General features: G+C 34.9%; 1 protein-coding gene across 9 annotated transcripts in view; it reads right to left on the bottom strand.

The window, feature by feature from the left end:
- GULP1 (GULP PTB domain containing engulfment adaptor 1) overlaps positions 1–14,804 on the bottom strand; it is a 296,264-nt gene that overhangs the window by 178,418 nt on the left and 103,042 nt on the right. For 3 of the 9 annotated variants that reach the window (XM_077154395.1, XM_077154394.1, XM_077154397.1), the window contains exons 1-2: positions 6,284–7,343; positions 3,788–3,904 (exon numbers count right to left, since the gene is read on the bottom strand). The exons of 2 other annotated variants lie outside the window; for them this stretch is intronic. The gene's annotated coding sequence lies outside the window, so the exon portion shown is untranslated. Of the gene's footprint in view, positions 1–3,787; positions 3,905–6,283; positions 7,353–14,804 lie in introns of those variants that run through there. 4 more of the 9 variants (XM_077154402.1, XM_077154404.1, XM_077154403.1 and 1 more) reach the window with 4 other exon arrangements.

Raw genomic sequence — 14,804 nt, 5'->3', positions numbered from 1 at the left:
TGTGGGGGTCAGACCTATTGTTGGGTGGAACCTTTTGATTAGGTTGTTTCCATGGGTCTTAATCTGCTTTACTGGAGTCTTTTAAGAATGAGACATTTTGGAGAAAGCAGACGCTTAGAGAAAGAAAATCCCTCAGAAGAAGCTGGAAGGACCTACAGGAACTAAGGGAGCCATTTCTGAAACCAACCCCGACCAGAGGGGACAGCACACATCATCACGTACCTTCCCATGTAGCAGAGGAACCGGGACACAATCGGCCTTTTTCCAATGGAGCTTATCCTCTTAATCTGGACATTTACATGGCTTTAGCATTACAACTTGTAATCATTTCTGGTTTGCTACATTCTGGCAGCTTTAATAAACCAAAACACAATTCCTTTCTGCTACTTTCTTAACATTCTACCATGTTTTTGTCACCCACTTATCCTACTCTGATCTATCTTGAAAGACTGTACCATCTTCCTATTTTTTCTGCCTAACATGTTTTAATGCCCATAGGAATGTATGTTTCAAGATTCCTAAGGCCTTAAAGCCACATTAAAGTGAGTGAATAATCTCAATAAAGCTGCTTTTAAAAAATGCCACACTATGGTCATATTTGTATCTGAATTACACTATGGTCATATTTGTATCTGAATTTCATCTATGGTCTCCAAATCAAAACTAGATCTTTATATCACACTTTCCTGACCATCGACCTCTTCTACAGATCTACATTAAGCATACATTTGCCTTCACCATATGTGTAAATTGTCCAGACTTTCACCATAATCAGTCCATTAACTGAATCTCATTTGGCTCTCATTTGCTTCCGTCTTAGGTGATTTAGCCTAAGCCTGCAAGTTTAACCCTCTATTTAAAGAAATATACAGTGGTTATGAATCAACTTGAGCCTTCACTTCATAGTTCACTTTTTTTTTTTATGAGTTGTCTTTACTCTTACCATACCTGTACTTCGTTTAAAACCTCTCATCATTTTAAAACTGTAAATAAATGAATCTTCAAATACATAAGGAATAACAATGAATTAGCAAACACTACGAGTGCTCTAGCAAAGGTATGAGCAAAACACAGTGACGGGGGAGGGCAGGAAAATCCTCAAAGTTCAAAGCCAAATTTAGTATTTTATCCACACAAAAATCCTTTATTTGCTCCATTTCTTCCATTTTTGTCAATGCCAACAACATGCCCTGCTTCACCTAAGTTAAAAGACTCTGTCCTTGACTCCACACAGTCTCTACTGCTGTCAAGCCTCATCTATATACAGCTTGCATTTTACTTACATTGCTCTCACCACAGATAAAAGCTTTTATTGGTTCTTGCTTATAAATGCTCACAAAGTTTAGACATATTGCTTACTGGGTAACAAATTCTAACCATTCTCAAAATCTTGATCAGGTTCAAAAAGGTGTATCTCTTTGGGAACACCTCATCTGTTGATAAACAAATGCTGGCATCCCAACATAATTCATTTACCCATTAGTGTTTCCTTGAATATGATTCTATTGTTGCACTTGTCACAGTGTATTATATTGCTGTCATGGTGTATTACATTCCTGTATTATATTCACATCTCATCCACTACATTATAAATTCCACAGGAGTGGGGATTACGTCTTCAACTTTTTTTCTGTACAGTTCCTAGCAAATGCTGGTTAAAATGTAAGGAAAGCCTACAACTTATTCTCCCTTCCTTTGGGCTTGTTCTTTCATCATTCGCCTAACACATATATCACTTCTAGATTAAGCTTTTTGAAGCACCACATGCATTATCTTATTCCCATGAAATTGTGCCTCTCAATATGAGTGAAAAAGAAAGGCCTAAATACAGGAATCCAACCCACATAACATATTTCCCACTACTTTGCTATACCTACTAAATCTTTCCAATTTCCTGAACATGCCCTATGCTTTCTGAGCCCTGTGCCTTTGCTCCAACTTGACTTTCCATTTGGAATGCCCTCTCCCAAAGGTTGTCCAGTTAAAATCTTTCCTACCCTAAAAAATACATTTTTTATGAAATATTTCTCAGTTTCCCAGCTGGAGGTGTTACCATCACAAATACTCTTTAACTATTTATTGGCACTTAATATATACTATCCTATACCCAAAGAACTGAAGTATATTTCTTGTTTTATTAAAAGTTAGAAGAGACAAAGAATTATTTCCATACTTTCCTATTCTAACTATCATCACAACCATCATCACTCAAATAATCACGGCTAAGCTTAGCTTAGCTAAATAATTGTATTTTTAATGAATATTAGTTGAATGTATGTTTCCTCTTATTCCTAAATGATGTATTTTTAAACAGAATGAAAAAATTATGTATAAATAACATTGACTTTTCTTTTAGGTTTAGTTATATATGGGAATATATTTGCTGAATATATGTACACTGATTTGAAACTGTTATGTATCCCAGAAAAGCCATGCTTTAATCCTGATCCAATCTTGGGGGCCAGACCTATTACTTAGGATGGGAAACTTTGATTGGATTGTTTCCATGGAGACGTAGCACACCTAGTATTGGGTGTGACCTTCTGAATTAGATGGAGATGTGACTCCACCCATTCAAGGTGAGTCTTGGTTAGTTTACTAGAGTCCTTTAAAAAGGGAAACATTTTGGAGAAACCTCAGATGAAGATGCTTGGGGAACAGCTGCTTCAGAGCTGATAGAGACACAGTTGTTTGGAGATGCTTGGAGTGCTGACGGAGAGCAGATGCCTCGACACGGGCAGAGTGTTACAGACATTGTAATGTGTCTTCCCATGAGATGCCAAGCAAGTTAGAACCCAGAGTTGTGTCCCAGAGGAGCTAAGTGAAGGCCATCAGATTCTTAGAAAGGAAACCACTGGCATCAGAAGCTGGAAGCAAAAGAACTGGGAACAAGGACCAGCAAATGCCAGCCATGTGCCTTCCCATGTGACAGACATAAGCCTTTTTGAGCCAAGGTATCTTTTCCTGGATGCCTTAGTTTGGACATTTTTTCTGGCCTTAGAACTGTAAATTTGTAGGTTTGATAAATTCTTTTTATAAAAACCATTCCATTTCTTTTCTTTTTTGCATTCCAGCAACTTTAGCAAACCAAAACAACATGTGACTAGAGGAAGCTAATGCTTGCAATCAAAATTTAGAATTCTAACTTTATTTATATTCTTTACTGAATCCAAATAGGTTTTTTGTGGGGAAATTCTCTCAATAAGAAAATATCAGTCAGTAATTCAAATTCATTTTCAAAAATGGCTAATGGAAAATGTAACTCATTAACACCTTCTGAAGGTAAATTTAGAAATGAGAACAAAAAGTCTTTAAAACATCAGTCATTGATCCAGGGATGTTAATTTTAGTAATTCTACTAATACAAAATAAGGAGAGATGTACGAATCAGTTTATGTATAAAGGTATTCACTGTACAATAATTAAACAAAGCTTAAATGTAAAATGTAGAAACTTTAAAAAATCATTTATACATTAAGAGATACAACAGAAAATATGAAATATTCATTCACATTCTCAAAGAATTGAGCAAAATAGTTTTTTCACCAAAAAAAAGGGAACCCAGAAAACTGACACAGAATACATACAACATTATCTCAGTGATTTTAAAGAGAAAACTCAACATAAGAAAGTAAAATAAAAGGATATAGGTTTGGGTTCAAGTATTTTAACATTTTCTACAATAAAATTATTGTTTAATATCCTGTACAAAATACAAATATTTTACATTTTCAAGTCTTTTTGAAAGTGGTGGAATGTATAAAAACAAGCAATTACTTATTCTCACCTGGATATGCTCAAATTATACAAACACTTCACTTTGTATAGCTTCAATCATACAGTTGCCTCAGAATTTTCCTTTATCACTTTTTCTCCTGTGTATATCAGATGGAATCACATACGACTAAAAATAAATAAAATTAGACTTAAAATTCATCAATAATTACATTTATATATATTTTAATATAGAGGTTATAATACAAATCTTAAAATTCTGTTTTGTGGTTCAAGCAAGTTGACAAGTAATAGGAACGCAATAGTAAAAGAATTTTTAAAGTTAGAGTTACAGATTGTTAGATAGTGAGTTAAATATTTTCACTCACAAATATTTTACTATTAAAAGACAAGGATAGAGGGCGGGCCATGGTGGCTCAGCAGGCAGACTTCTTGTCTGCAATGCCAGAGACCCAGGTTTGATTCCCGGGGCCTGCCCATGCAAAAAAAAAAACAAGGATGGAGAACTGGATTTTCATAACCAAAGAATGAAAGTGGACCCCTATTATCACACTAATACAAAAATTAATTCAAAATAGATCAAAGACCTAAATATAAGAACCAGTACCATAAAACGCCTAGAAGAAAATGTAGGAAAACGTCTTCAAAACCTAGTGATAGGCAGAAGTTTATCTTAGACTTTATACCCAAAGCAAAAGCAACAAAAGAGAAAAAATTTTTAAATGGGACCTCCTCAAAACTGACTACTGTGCTTTAAAGGATTTTGTCAAGAGTGATAAGGTAGCCAACTCAATAGGAGAAAAATATCTGAAAACCACATATCTGATAAGGGTTTGGTATCTAGAATACATAAAGAAATCCTACAACTCAACAATAAAAGACAAACAACTCAATTAAAAATTGGCAAAAAACATGAATAGACATTTTTCCAAAGAGGAAATGCAGATGGCTAAAAAGCATGTGAAAGATGCACAGCCTCACTAGCTATTAAAACAAACAGGACACTACAGCATTGAAGAAGTTGTGGATAAATAGGAACACTTATTCACTGCTGGTGGGAATGTAAAATGGTACAGCCTCTGTGTAAGATAGTTTGGCAATTCCTCAGGAAGTTAAGTGTAGAGTTGCGTTATGACCAGGCTTTTCCGCTACTCGGGATATACCCAGAAGATCTGAAAGCAGAAACATGAACAGACATTTGTACACCAATGTTCAAATCAGCATTATTAAAATTGCCAAAAGAGGGAAACAACCCAAGTGTCCATCAACAGATAAATGGTATAAACAAAACACAGGCTATACATACAATGGAATATTAGTCAGCAGTAAGAAAAAATGAAGTTCTGAAGTATGTGACAACGTGGAAGAACCTTAAGGACATTATGTTAAGTGATTCATTACCTAATTTATTTCAAAATAATCTGATTCTTTAACCAACCTTGTGAACTTAGCAGGATTTTGTTTTGTTCTGTTTTGTTTTTATAAGTAGGGAACCTAAGGCTAAGCATACAAAGTTAATATATGGTTGAAACAAGATCTATATTTTTTACTTTCTCAAATTATGTTTTAAAGATGGAGCTCAAATATCCTTTTGTTTCTTCCACTGTGTTTATATCTAAGACATATGAATATTTTGAAAACTATCTTTTTCCATCTTAGACACATTCTTTTTCAGAAGCCTCCTGACCTGTATGGTCAACCTACCATTTCTAATTTTATAGCATAAAAGAAAAGAGGGAGAAAATACAGAGAGAACAGAAACAGAAATATAAGTTTGGTTTTGCTCCAAATGCAAACCCTGAGGCAACAATCCAAGTAAATTTATTTGGAAGGTGATCTTAGGAAACACCAGAGGGGAAAAAATAAGTGAGAAAAAGAATGAAAGAATGTCAGTAGACTGTTATTGGATGTGTTAACACTGATGGCAGCTGCACTTTAATCCAGCTGGAGAGAATCAGCATGCCAGCTACACTACACACTTTGGAGATATCCCACCTGAGAGATAAGAGAGCTGGGGTATGTATATACCAACTCCCATTAATCATTAGCTGAGGGCTGCTGCCAGGGAGTATTAATTTCCTGGCCCTTCAGCCTATTAAGTGGCCAAAGTATCCCTCAAGCAAAGAAATGAAGCTCTTAGTAGTTGGAAATCCAGCCAATGTGAACTTAAGTGTTAAGGGAGGTGGGATATAGACAGATCAGCAACAGCATCAACTACAGGAAATTATAATTTTAAGACTTGAATTTAAAAATGAGTAGGGAACAGGGTATATTTTAAGGTTGTCTATAGGTATTTTAGTTTTTAGTGAAAAAAAATAGTGCTCACCCACTTAATTATGCTATTATTTATTAAATTATGTGATACCCACTTAGCACATAAAGGGTGCTGTAGTTTGAAAGCTGCCAGAATGTGATATACCAGAAATGGAACAGCTTTTAAAAAGGAGAATTTATTAAGCTACAAGTTTACAATTCTAAGGCTGTGAAAGTGTCCAAATTAAGGTAAGGCTATAAAAATGTCTGAATTAAGGGGTCCAAGGAAAGATACCTTGGTTCAAGAAGGCCAATTTCTCTTTCAATTGGACAGGCACATGGAAACGTCTGCTAGCTTTCTCTTCAGGCTTCTTCAATGGCTTTCATGGGGCTCTGTCTTTTCTGTTGGCTCTGTTAGTTCTGGTGGCTCTAAAGTTTTTTCAAAAATGGTTCCATCATAAAGGGCTCCAGTAAACTACCCCCCCTTGAATGGATAGAGACACATCTCCATGGAAACCATCTAACCAAAAGTTACCACTCACAATTGGGTAGGTCATATCTCCATGGAAACAATCAGAAAGGTCCCATCCAGCAAAACTGAATGAGGATTAAGGGACATGGCTTTTCTGGGGTACATAATAGCTTCACACTGGCACATTGGGTCCTATGCTATATGAATGATGTCATTCATCTTATATTTCCTCAAAATTTAAAGTATTATCACATACTTCCAGCTCCACAACTGGGTCTATTCATCCTAGACAGGAAATTTCAAATATGACAAATGGCTAGAAGGTTACCCTAAAACTTGTCATAATTTCCAGGATGATTTACCAGGCCATTTTTTGGTTTTTGCTTGTCTTGAGAGGAGGGACAAAAAGGGAGCACTGGACACTACAGTATTTCTTTTTCAGGACAACAGTAATTTCTCTATCTTGTGGCAAATACGATCTTCAAAAAGCAAATAAAAGAGAAATCATCCAAAACAACATGAATAATTCTGTTAACTAGAATATTCAATTATTCTCATTCCAAAATGATAGTAACAAGTAAACAAAATGACTGATTCAACCTTATATTCCTATAGCTTGTATTTCTAGCTCAGATTTACTGAAATCCAATCTTACTGCAGAAAATGCTTTTCAACCTAGAATATTTGATGCAATGTGACAGAATAAAGAAGAGCATAAAAATACCCACATAAAAAAAACAAGAATGAACTTCTGCCTCCTTCTATCTTTTTTCTTTCAGAAAAATGACATACACTCTGAAGTGAATCTATTATTCCATATCTAATATGATTAGATTTTGTTCATATGAAAAGCATTTTGAATATTCTTACAAAAATGAGATTGGCATGTGAGCTGCTCTTCTGAACATGTTTTTATTTTAAAATATAAAATCCTGATTTCCAATTCAAATGAGGCTTAAGAATTTTGCACAAACATAATACACTCAATTTTATACATTAATAAGTCCATTTTTGTTACATTAATAATAGCACTTTTAAGCAATCTGAAGATGTATATAAAATCCAGTGAAGTCAACAATTTCTTTACTAAGACCTTCATTTTTGCCACAGCATTAAAGAAAAATATCATTAATGTTGCAATGTGACTAGATATCTCAACTTGTTAATGTGACAGATATCTTTAGATATTTCATACACAATAAAACCAAGCTAAACAAACAAATCAGATAAGAGGCATTTCCTCTTGTCACAAATGAAGCACAGACCACCATCAATAATGACCTTAAAACTTTTTAAATATTATTTTACTAATTATTTTTCTTCTATTAACTAGCTACAAGAATTTTAAAACCATTCAATTAAGTTTCCAAATGTTGCAAAAATAGCTTTCCTGGATATTCATTTCTTATTTCCTACAGGCTCCTCAATTTAAGTACATAAATTAAAAACTTTGTCTCATGATTTTTTTTCCTTTTTTGTACTGTGATTTTAACTCAGTAAATAATGCAATCTTTGCTTTAACTGCTAAGCCAGAAACCTTCTAAGTCCTCCTTTTTCCCTTGCCACATATATACAGTCAAATTATAATAAATTCAATTATACTTACAAAAACATACTACATTTTTTTCCTGTCCATCTTGCTCCCCCACCACTCCATCACTAGCTGAGAATGATTTCTCTAACAAGTAAATATGGCCATGTCACCCTGTGGACAAAATCCAAATGCCTTAGCATATCTTTAAGATGTGTTCTCAAATATTTCCACCCTAATGCTCCAGGTTCTAAGGAAAGTAAAGCTGGAAAGGTAATTTATTTGATTCAACAAATAGCAATTGAGCACCTAATGAAGACAATCATACCAGTCATTAGTGATAGGAAAATAAGTCTATTATCCTCCTTTACATTTGTCAATGTGATAAGGACTGCATTAAGGGCAAGGTCAGAGACTACAGAAACATAGAGAAAATTCTTGCAAATCTTCCTAAAAGAGAAGAGACTTATGAACTTCCATTAAGGAACTGCACGGTTAAGAAGATGGGAAAAGCCACAGCTGCCAGAAAAAGCAAAGACATAGGAATGAGACAGGAGATGCAAGTTGCTGGTTACGTATGATTTGAAAATAGACTGCTCATAGGAGACTGTTTTAGGAAAGTGTTAACAATATGCTAAAAAAAAAAAAAAAACACATAGGATGAAGGCTTCCGGATGCCAGGTAAAGAAATCTTGGTTTTATCTGAAAGATGATAAGAGTATGACAAACAGAAAAGTGGTGCAATGAAATATATGTTTTAGGAAGATCACATTGCCATGACTCCGAAGAGACCAAGAAAGGAATGGGATGAGACAAGCATATTATTCCTTAGAAATGTCTGAATATTTTTGTTAATAGTAAGGCAAAATAAAAATAGACTTGGGACATTGATATTTGTAAGGTATAAAACAGAAATGGTACTTAGTAATTTTATCCAGGACATTCCTATTTCCAGAGATGTCAGTTATTTACAGAATTGACATTATCTGTTATTTTTCTATATGCATTCTAGGTTCTCTACCTTTATCAGTATGAAAAAGAATAAAGTGATAGTTGAAGAAATATGATAAACTATTTCAAAATAAATTTTAAAATTTAATTTACCAATTAAAACGCATTCAATTTGTTTCTTTCCTCGACATCTTTTTTTTTTTTTAGAGAACTTGTGGGTTTACAGAAAAATCATGCACAAAATACAGGACTCCCATATATCACTCCATCACCAACACCATGCATTGGGTGCAGATCATTTGTTACAACTGATGATAAATATCTTTATCGTTGTACTATTAAGTAAAATCCATGATTTGAGAAGACTATGATTTGAAGTATTCTCTTCTAATGTAAGCATTTCTGCTTTTGCTGCATCCCATAAGTTTGTGTATGTTGTATTTTCATTTTCATTTACCTCAAGATATTTCCTAATTTCCCTTCTGTCTTCCTCTTTAACCTACTGGTTAAAATATGTTGTTTAATTTCCACATATTTATGAATTTCAATTTCTCCTTGTTATTGATGTCTTCATTCCATTGTGGTAAGAGAATATCTATGGAATGGTCTCAACATTTTTAAATTCACAAAGACTTCTTTTGTGAGCCAACATGTGGTCTATCCCAGAGAAGGATCCATGTGCACTCAGGAAGAATGTGCATTCTATTTGTGTTGGGTGCATTGTTCTATAAATGTCTGCTGGTCTAGTAGATTTAGTGTATCATTCAAACCTGTACTTCCTTATTGATTGTCTGACTAGATGTTCACTCCATTATTGAAAGTGAAGTGTGAAAGCCTCCTACTCTTAATGTAGAACCATACATTTCTCCCTTCAAATCTGTCAGTATTTGCTTCATATATTTTGGGGGTCTGCTTTTAGGTGCATATATATTTATAAATGTTATAATTTCCTACTGGGTCCCCTTCATCAGTTTATAATGACCATCTTTACCCCTAGTAACTGTTTTTGACTTAAATTCTATTTTATCTGATATAAGTATTGTCATCCAGGCTCTCTTTTAGTTGCTACTTGCCTGGTGTATTTTCTTCCACCCTTTCGGGCTCAGCCTACTTGTATCTTTGTTTCAAGGTGACTCCCTTACAGACAGCATATAGTTGGGTCATGTTTTTTTATCCATTCCTCCAACCTCTGCCTTTTGACTACAGAGCCTAATCCATTTACAGTTAAAGTCACTATTGATAATACAGAACTTTTTTCTACCACTTTGCTATGGGGCCTCTGTAAATAAACCTCAATGAATTTTTGTCCCTCATTTCCATTAAAGCATAATTTTGTATTCATTTGCTTTTTGGTGTTGTACCAAATTGACAGCCTTCTCATTTCCAAATGGATGTACTTTTCATCTGATTTCCTTGTGGATACCATGGGGTTAAAATTTAACATCCTAAATATATAACAATAATATTTGGTTTGATACCAACTTAACTTCAATAGAATGTACATATACTTTTCCGATTCCCCTCTGTCCTCCATTTTTTCTACTTGTTACCACTGATATCTTTTTACAGTTATGCCCTTAAACCTAGATTTATCATTATATTTTACGGATTTGCATTTTAACAGCTGTAGGAAGTAAGAATTAGACTTACATAGAAAACAATACAATTCAGTATTATATATTATAGCATTGTATTATAGCATTCATAATTACCAAAATGGTTACCTTTACCAGACATCTTTATTTCTTTATGCTGCTTTGAACCGCTGTCTAGTTTCCTTTTCTCTCAGTCTGAAGAACTTCCTTTACTTTGCTTGTAGGGTAAGTCTATCAGTGATAAACACCCTCATGTTTGCTTATCTGAGAATGGCTTAATTGCTCCCCCTCATTTTTTAAAAAGAGTCTCACTGGATATACATTTCTTGGCAGGCAGTTGTTTTCTTTCAACACAAATTATTTTGATCTATTGCCTTCTTGCATCCATGATTTCTGATCAGAAACTGGCACACAATCAAACTGAAACACCCTTGTATGTAATACATTATTTTTCCTCCTGCAACTTCCAGAACTGTCTTTGCATTCAGTAGTGTAATTAAAATACGATGAGGTATGGTTTTCTTCATGTTTATCATATTTGGTGTTTTCTGAGCTTCTGGAATGTACATATCACATCTTTTTCTAAGTTTGGGAAATTCTCTATAATTATTTCTTTGACTATTTCTTCTGCCCTTTCTCTCTTTCTTCTCTTTCTGGGACTCTGAAATGTGTACATTGGTGTACCTGATGGTATCTCATAGCTGTCTTAAGTTATTTACACTTTTAATATTCCTTTTTCCTTTCTGCTTCTCATCCTGACTCATTTCAAGTGCATTGCCTTCACGTTCACTTATTCTTTCTTCCGCCACTCCAATCTGCTCTTCAAACCCGTTTGGGCATTTTTCATTTCATTATTTTGGTCTTCTACTCCAAATGCCTTTTTAAAATTTCTCTCTCTTTACTCATATTTCTCATCATTGTTTTCCTAATATCCTTTAGCTCTTTCTCTGCATTCTCTTTCATCCGCCTGAGCATTTTTAAGATCATTTTTTAAAAGGCTTTGTTCACTATGTCCACATTCTGATCTTCTTCCTTGGGGTTTTCTGTATACTCATCCTCTTCCTTTAGCTGGACCATCATTTCCCATTTCTTTGTTTTCACTCTTTTGCTGCACACATACATTTTAATATTTTAAAGTGTTAATTCTGGGCTCATTCCCTGGGATGTCTGTTTCTTGGGTTTGTAACCCGTTGGTGATAAGACATAGATTTTGCTTTGTGTAGTGTAGTTCCATGGAGTTCTAAAAAAAATTTTATTCCATTGCCATATATACAATCTAACATTTACCCCTTTCATCATTTTCAGATATATTTCAGTATTGTTAATTGCTCTGATCATTATTATTTCCTCCTTTCTGTTCACTGTGGATTTAATTTTCTCTTCTTTTCCTAGTTCTTCCAGTTTTGAGGTTAGGTCTCTGATTTGAAGTCTTCTTTTCTAATGTAGGCATTTATTAGAAATAATACATTTCTGCAGCCTTCCAATCAGGAAGGTCTGCTCAAGGAAAAATGTAGTGTGTAGGTTTTTGCTCTTTCCAGGGCTTTGCCTTGTTAGTTGTTTTCGAGTTCCCCTTTTTACATGAGTTTCGTTGACCTCTCTGTTTCCAAGGAGGCAGACTTCCCTCTCCTGGGTGTTTGAAGTAAGCAGGTCTTTACCCCAGACTTGCTGCCTATATAGTTTCTTACACTTTTTTCGTTGTCTGAAGCTGCTTTGCCTGGAAGGCAAATTCTGGGTGGAGAGTCACTCTGAAGAGGATCTTCCCAAGTCAAACTTTCCCAGCCAACACAGGGCCAGAGACCTATGGAAGGAGTGCAGACTAGTTCCAAAGCCCCTGGTGAGTGGATCAGGACTGGCACCGAAATCTTCTCAACAGCTCTCCAAAGCTGAGCTTTCCTGGCCTGCTCAACAAATGCATTTTTCAGCTAACTGCTCCCCACAGCCCTGAGGAAATTCTGTGTCTTTAAATCTTGAACACCCTGCCCTGCCAAGGAGGGTAAAAAATGGCTGCCTTCAGAGCAAGAGCCAGTGATCCAAATTTGCTAACCAAGGCTGACATCGGTGATTGCCAATGCTCACACCTGTTTTGAAGAAGGAGGCTTTTCTGTCCCTTTCAGTTACCAGCAGCTAACCCAGGGACTGGACCTGCGGCAGCCTCTTATGAGGGTGGGGGATGAGTGCCAGTAGACACCACAGGGAAAGAGCAGTTTATAATTGTTTACAGTTATTTATCAGTCTCTTCCTCTGGCTCTTTCCTGGATGATGTCCAGTATTCCACTGGCCTCTGGGGTCTCAAAATAGTTGTTTCAGATAGTTCCTGTCTGTTTAATAGTCGTTTTGGTGTAAGGACTGAGCCCTGGTTCTCCCTACTCTGCCATCTTCCCTGGAAGTCCTCCTCTCTTTCCTCTACATTTGATGTGAAACTTTTAGAAGTTCTTTGAAGCTGTCACCAGCAGGAAATTTTCCTGATTAGAAGTAGGAGAACAATTATCAAGTCATTCACTTTTGATGTGAATGTGGAAAACACAAGTCAGTTTCCATGAAATTTTTGGTTACTCTTTTACAGCCTAAATGTTATTCTAAGGTCTTTGTACTTTTTAAAGATTAGATCTCACCAACTCTAACATACCAATAAATATTTTTTGAAACACAACTTAGGTAGGCACTAAAATGAATCAAAAGTAGTGACTACTAGTCTCTGCTTAACTGTTTTCCTTCGTTAATGACTTTGTTAATAATAATAACGATATATATCTGAGTGTAACAGGGTAGAGAAACCTTTTAATGCAAAGGGAATTTAAGGAAGGAAATAATTCTGAATAGTGAAAAGGATTGAAATTTCCAGGTTATGTTTTAAAAAAGTGAAAAAATTTACTGGTACCTTGAAGATTATTGTAGGACAGAGAAGTGGGATAGGATTGGAAGTTGAAGGGAGTAGGAACCATCATTAACACAGATATCAGCGCACGGGAGAGAAATGGGGGAAAGCAAGTCACCCAGAAGAACTGATGCTGGTCAAGGGCTTTGGTGTGAGTATAACAATTTTTTCCATGAGGGGAAATAAGCATAAATTTTTGAACTTTAAAAAAACCTATATAAATAAAGTGAAAGTAATATATATATAGCAAGAGTCATTATAGAAAAATTTGTAAATAAAGAAAACTAAAGAGGAAAATAAAAATCATTTATACTCATCAGTTAGAAGACTCTATTTTGATATATTGTAACTAATCTTTTTCTAAAACTGGCATTGTGCTGTACATACAATTTTGTTTTCTAACTTTTACACCTATATTGGGAGACTATTCTTATCCTTAAATAAGTCTTCAAATAAACGATATAATATCTACATAAACATTATATGGCTTTAATATTTTAGAGTAACCATTTTTGTATTCCACAATTAAGAGCTTTCCCTTTTTTCACTATATAGGAAACATGTACTGAGTAGACTTAAAGCAGGGTACCATGTTTACTAAAAAAGCATGGTTCTATAGCTGTGCTAGCAGCGTCTAAACCTAATTCCAAAACTTACTAACCATGTCATGTTAGGTAGAATACTCAATTACTACGTCTCAGTCTCTTCATCCTTATAATCTATTATAGTGTTTTTCTGAGGAACAAATGATGTGAAAGTGGAAGTGGAATATTTTGCATGAAACACTTAAAATGTTGAATGGTCATATACACTGTGAGCATATAATATAATTCAGTTGTCACTACTTATATAAATCATTACTTAAATGTCTAATTATTAGATGTAAGGCATGGAAATTCTTGGATGAAAGCCTATATATAATTGAAACCATTTTCCTGGAAAGTTAGGTCAATTAAACCCCCAGAGCAATGGAAGTATGCAAATCTCACCTCAACCTCCCCAGTACTGCGAATTACCAGGGGTTTTTTTTTTTTTTTTTTAAAGAGAGAGGGAGGAAGGGAAGGAAAGACAGAGAAGGAAGGAAGGATGGAAGGAAGGAAGGGAGGAAGAAAGGGAAACATTTTTAAACATTTTCTTGTTTTTATTATATTTTGTTTGTTTGTTTGTTTTTTACATGGGCTGGGGCCGGGAATCGAACCGGGGTCCTCCGGCATGGCAGGCAAGCACTCTTGCCCGCTGAGCCACCGCGGCCCGCCCTTTTTTTTTTTTTTTTTAATTTTCATTAATTTGTCAGGAAAGCATTTGGCTCAAATATTATTGTTCATTTGCAATATTATAGTATTTAAGGAACATTTTGTTTCTTCTGTGTAATATTAAATTTTGGTCCATTTT

Source organism: Tamandua tetradactyla, chromosome 3, assembly GCF_023851605.1.
Source record: "Tamandua tetradactyla isolate mTamTet1 chromosome 3, mTamTet1.pri, whole genome shotgun sequence".
Lineage (NCBI taxonomy): Eukaryota > Metazoa > Chordata > Mammalia > Pilosa > Myrmecophagidae > Tamandua > Tamandua tetradactyla.
The sequence above is the reverse complement of the archived record's forward strand: the minus strand, read 5'-3'. Positions and strand labels throughout refer to the sequence as shown.